Raw genomic sequence first — 6,226 nt, 5'->3', positions numbered from 1 at the left:
GGGGGGAATCAGTGGGGGAAAAAGGAGAACCATCTGTAACAAAAATTAATTAATAAAAAAAATTTTTTAAAAGAACACAGTGGGATACTTGTGCTTTAGAAGGGAATACAGTTACAATTTAAAAAGCTATAAATTTTCTCTGTTCAATGAAGAAGAGAAGAAACATCCTGGCTTCATTTTTTTTCTTTGTTTAAAAAATTTTAAATAATTTCCAAATAAAGAATACTGGAATTTACAACATAACAAGACCCAGAATAGGATGTTCAAGTTAACAAAATTTTATAGTTAACTATAACCACAAACCTATCTAAATTTAAACAGAGAAAAAATATATATCTCTAACACATTGTCAAAGATGTAGGAAGTAAAGTATACATTTGGGCTAACAAAAAAAAAAAAAAAAAGGCATACTGTAAAAATTAAACCTCTCTCCCTATCTGATCTCCAGCTCTCAGGTCCCCTCCCCAGAGGCAAATACAATTGTCAGCTTCTTGTGTATCAATCCAAAGAGTATATCTATCTTATTTTATATAAAAATGTTAGTATACTACATGTGCTATTTTGTCCTTTTTCTTTTTTTTATAAATTTTTCAGTGTCAGGCTGTTAGAGGTGAGGGGTTTGGGGAGCTGGGTGAAAAAGATGAAGGTATTAAGAAAAAAAAACTCATAGACAGACAACAGTGTAGTGATTATCAGAGGGAAAAGGTGGTGGGGGGAGGTAGAAGAGAGTAAAAGGGGGGATAAGTGGTGATGGAAGGAGACTTGACTTGGGGTAGTGAACATACAATACAATATATAGATGATGTATTATAGAATTGAACATCTGAAACCTATATAATTTTATTAACCAATGTCACCCCAATAAATAAATTAAAAATGACAAAAATTTTGAATGTTATCACATGTAGATTGATTTCATCTTTTTTTTAACAACTACATAGCCATCTAATGCGTGGATGGTCCAGTAATAATGTATTTACCGAGTTCTTTGTCGATGCAGCCCTTCCTTTAGGAAAGTGTCCCTACCACCACACAGTGAACTTTGTGTCATTGTACACTGCTAGTTATTCTCGTACCTCCCCACTTTCTCCTTTCTAAGCTCTTTCAGTGGTTTCCTTTCAACCTTGTATTTCCTAGAACTGAAATTCTTGCTTTTCTCCTTGGGTATCTTATTAGTGAACCCATCATTTGCCATACCTTCCATTATCTTCTTTGGATGATCTGTACCTCCAGTATTGGTGTCTCTCTCCTATTATCCCCAGATTCTCATTTGAGGATATTTGACTGCTTTAAATATATAAGGCTCACATAATTTTTTAAATTTAATCTTTTGACCTTAAATTTTACATTATTGCTTATCTTTATAGCATTACCCAATTTCAGTATGTTGACTGACGTCTTCTCTAATTTCACCTTATCTAGGATCTCTACAATTAGTCACCAATGCCTGCCAAGTTGACTCAACACACCAGAGTAGTTTATAACTGAATTTGATCTGTACCTGTAGGAAAAGTGAGCAAAGCAAAAGCCCTAAGTGCTTATATAACAGTACATAATGGTATAAAAATAAACATTTTTCACAATAATGTGTAATATAACATCTTTAAAAACATAATTCCATTTTCCCATATTCATTTTTCACAATTTATCTTGGTCATTTTTATAATCCCTATTTCCTGCAGACAAAATTACAGTATTATATATAAAGTTCTAATGCATTTCCTCTTCAGAAGATTAATTTTAATTGATATTCTATAAAAATTAAATTGAACATATTGGAGTTTAGGAACATGTTACATATTCCAGAGAGTAAAATTAATATGACATTTAAAATTCTTGGTTATACTTCAGTAGGTCTAATTTATACCAAGGAAATCTATAAGGTAAGCTCCAGGGCAGTACTGCTTATCTTGAGCAAGGGATGACAGATTATAATTGCTTTATTAACTACAACATTCTGATTTCCTATGAAGCTGTAATGGCTTGTTGTGCACTAGAGATTTTGTTATTTAGAATATAATTGATTGTAATATATACTGTTTGCTCTTGAATAACTCCCATTTTCCACCTCAAAGATTTTCATTTCAGCATCAGATAATATGATTACTGCATTCATAAACTTTCTGAAGCATTTTGAAATTTTGTCAGTTGAAAAATAATTCAAAATTGAAATATGATATAAATTAAAAGGCCAAATTGAATTTAATCCCATATGTTTTATTTTAAGGCCATGTATAGTGTATAGAATACCTCATCCATGTTGGCTATTATCCTGTAGTTGGCATTAATCAGAGATAACAAGGCAAGTACCTGAATACTGGAGGAATTAGTAACCCCATGAACTATTTTGGTTTCTGCTTTCTAATTGTCAGTCTTTGCTTTTACTTGACATTATCTGCCTTAATAATCTAGCAAATATCTCTAATATCAAAATTCAAATCTTTATTATTAACTTTAAAATAAATTACCCCTGGCCCTGGCCAGTTTGGCTCAGCAGTTAGAGCGCCGGCCTGTGGTCCAGAGAGACCGGGGTTTGGTTCCCGCTAAGGGCATGTACCTCGGTTGCAGTTTGTCCCCGGCCCTGGTTGGGTCATGCGGGTGGCAACCACTCGATGTGTCCCTTTCACATTGATGTTTCTCTCTCTCTCTCTCTCTCTCTCCCTCCCACTCTATCTGAACAAAATATTAAATAAATAAATAATAAATAATAAATAAATTACCCCTGGAAATGCTTGACAGAGTTTTGCTACAAGTTCTTGCTTCTTTTTGTCCATTTTTACACACTCTTCTCTTACCTAGTTTTCATATTTTTTCTCTGTTAACCCATTATCTCTCCTCCCAATCTGATGCTCAAGTCTTAGAAACAGAGACACTTCCTCCTCAAGTCAAGATAATGCTTCACTTCCTCTATCATAAATTGGTCTTGAAAGAGAAAAAAAAAAAAAAAAAAACTTGTTCTGTTCCTTAGTTGAGCAACTGAGAATTTCCACTTTACTGGTGTTGTTTGTTTACCTATTCTTTTCGGTTCACACAAATGAGTATTTGCATGGACTCTGCTTTAATAATTCATTTTTGTCAAGACAAGGAGGCCAAAGATTCAACCAAATTTGTGGAGAATCTCAATTTTCATGCATCAGTTTTTATCTATAACCTAAGCCTACTTTACTAACCTTTCTTTTCTCTGCCTTTCAGACTTTTAAAGGAAGGAAAGGGGAAAGTTGGATCTCTTAGTATCTCTTCTTATTTGTAGCTCTCTAAAAGACTGAATTAAATGAAAAGGATATATTAATTAATAGGGTAAAATTGGATTTTGATATCAGATGGATTCCATTCTCCTTAGCTGTTTCTGCAATTGTAGATAATCTGATCTATAATACAAAGAATGAGCATAGTAAAACTTCAAATCCAAAGGTGATAGTGGGCTTCCCAAATTAATCTTTCTCTCCCAGCTTGATTTCAGATAGTGGCTTTGCAGGCCAAAGGCCCCAAGTAGTTTAAATACTGCTCTACATCCATGCTTTTAATGAAAACTTTACTTTATACCACCAAGCAGCGGTTAGAAGTCCATAGGATCCTTCATGAGAGCCAACTGAACAGCTAGCTCTAAAATCCTGGCCCCAAAGTAAAAGGGCCTAGAAAAATTAAACCTACATAATCTTTGTGAGCTCTAATCCCATCAGTCCGTGCAATTTGGATAGATTTCTGAAGGAAGAACTATATACTCCAAAGCCAAGTAGAAGTTTATACCACCCCAGAGATAGTTCCAGATTTTTAAAAATTATTATCTTTGGAATGCTTCTTCTTAGGTTTTCCCCCTTGATTCTATTTTTATCATGCCATTGTACTGACTCATGTTTATAAAAGCAACCAGGAACTCATGAGACCTAGGGAGAAGAAACTAAAACTTAAGTCTGAATAACATTATTTCACAAATCAGCAGGGAAGTGAAAGTAGAGCTGTTGAGCCCTTGAGTCTCCAGATTTCCTCCCTTTGTGGAGAGGCTTCTGGGCTAGAAATTTTTCACCACTGTCTCCTACTGGCCACATCAAACCCTCCTTTGGTTCCTGCTCCTATGGAGTGAACCTCAAGTGATGTATATATTGTATTATAGAGTCAAGAGCTAGCTGTATTTAAGCAACTTCCATGTACAGGTACCTTTTGCAACAACATAGAAATTTCTATTCTTTGTAACTCTTTCTTTTTCTTTAACTCCTGGAGATGAAAAGAAACATTTTGAGGCTAATGAACAAAAAACTGTTCAAGGTAAGTTGTTTTTTGTTTGTTTGTTTGTTTGTTTGTTTGTTTTTTAATTGATTTTAGAGAGAGAGGAAGGGAGAGGGAAAAAGAGAGAGAAACATGGATTGGCCGCCTCCTGCATGCCCCACACTGGCAATTTGGCCCACAGCCTGGGCATGTGCCCTGACTGGGAATCGATCTGGTGACCTCTTGGTGCATGGGTTGATGCTCAACCACTGAGCCACACCGGCTGGGCCAGGGTAAGTTTTAAACCTACAAGTCCCTCCGTATTCACATTTAGTATAAATCAATTCATTGGTTTTGAAGTTTAGAGAAGAAGTCTTTTCTATCAACACCCTTGGAAGAATTACTATGATGTGTATAATGATGCAAACTTTCTTTTGGGAGCTCATTATGAGAAATTCTCATCAAATATGGAAACTACATGAGAATTTAATCCATCAGATATGAGTGCTTAATTGCCCAGATATCATGTCAAATGAACTTACAGATCTCTTGGCTTTACTTTGTCTTTTAAGGCAGTGCTTCTCAAACTTCGACATGCCTATGATTCACCCGGGAATCTTTGTTAAAATCCAATTCAATAGGTCTTGGGTGGGGCCAGACAGTCTAGTTTTCCAGCAGTCTCCCAGGGGATGACAATGCTGCGCATCTGTATAAGACTGCACTTTGAGTAGTCCAGTCTTAATGTACCTGTATTTTGCATCTTAACGTGAGGCTTTATTCATAGCAAAGTACTGTACTATGTGTGCAGTACTGACTAGAATGTTTGATTTATGTCATTTAGTTCTCAAAATAAAGTATGTTTTTTTTGTTTTGTTTTTTAAATAAGGAAAGTTTGGCTTTCAGCAAAGTTCTTTTGCCCAAAGTAACACAATTAGGAAGTGCCAGAGATTTGGACCCAGGTTTTTTGAATCCAAAAAGAAAAAAATAAAACACCTAGAATACTATTCTCTATGTATTCCATATATTTGAGAGAGAGGAGGGAAAGATTTTCTACCCTTTGGAAGTCATTAGTAGCATAATGGCAGGAATTAGACATATACTGGGGTAGGCAAAAGTAGGTTTACAGTTGTAATACAAATAAGTAATAATATAAAAATAAACTGTGTTTGGCATGCTGCAACTATAAATCTACTTTTACCCACACCTGTACATAAAAAGATAAATAACAGTTTTTTTTTATATTTGTTTTTATGTGGGTTTTTTTTTTCTACAAATATGGAACGCTTCACAAATTTGCGTGTTATCCTTGCACAGGGCCATGCTAATCTTCATTCCAGTTTTAGTATTTTTGCTGGCAAAATGAGCACCAATAACAGTTTTTAAGTGTTGTGTAATTGGTACCATTGTAACTAGCTACCTATTAATATTAATAGGAAAGGAACAAAAGGGAGGCCAGACATTATAAACATGGTCACCAGGAAGCCACAGCCTCATGCTCCCCAGGGAACCAGTGGTCCATTCCCTGCAGATCATGGGGGGAAGGGAGTGGTGAAGGGGAAGCTGGGACTTGTGCAGTAAGTTGTGGTGATATAAGGAAGGTGATTGGCTAGAGAGGGTGGAGCCAATGCAAGGACACAAAATCTTAGAAGATTGAAATCCCCAGGCAAAGGAATTCGCTCTCTCATTCCTCTGGTTTTGCTCCTGCTTCCTTGCACTCGCCCATGCTACCTCCATAGTCATGTGGCCTTAGAAGCCACATGGCCCACAGCCATGCGGACCCCATACATGCAATGGACTGCAGCTGGAACACAAATTAAGCTACCCTGATGCTTGACTGGACTGTACAAATATGGAACCGAGGCTCCGGGCAACAACTTTAATCCTAGCTCTGCTGAAGACACAGCTGGACTTCTTCCATGGCAGGATGAAGGGAGAGGGGGCCTTAGAAACTCAAGGGTTTAGTTCCAGGCAAATAAATATCATTTATTTTCCCTTATGAGTCTCAGAAAATTCCTTGTCTCAT

General features: G+C 36.2%; 1 pseudogene; it reads right to left on the bottom strand.

The window, feature by feature from the left end:
• Positions 1-5,472: 5,472 nt before the first annotated feature.
• Positions 5,473-5,570, bottom strand: LOC118636802 (annotated as a pseudogene).
• Between the last annotated feature and the right edge of the window lie 656 nt (positions 5,571-6,226).

This window comes from Molossus molossus, unplaced genomic scaffold (assembly GCF_014108415.1).
Source record: "Molossus molossus isolate mMolMol1 unplaced genomic scaffold, mMolMol1.p scaffold_m16_p_2, whole genome shotgun sequence".
NCBI classification, from domain to species: domain Eukaryota; kingdom Metazoa; phylum Chordata; class Mammalia; order Chiroptera; family Molossidae; genus Molossus; species Molossus molossus.
Note: the sequence above shows the minus strand (reverse complement) of the source record. Positions and strands in the feature narration are given on the sequence as shown.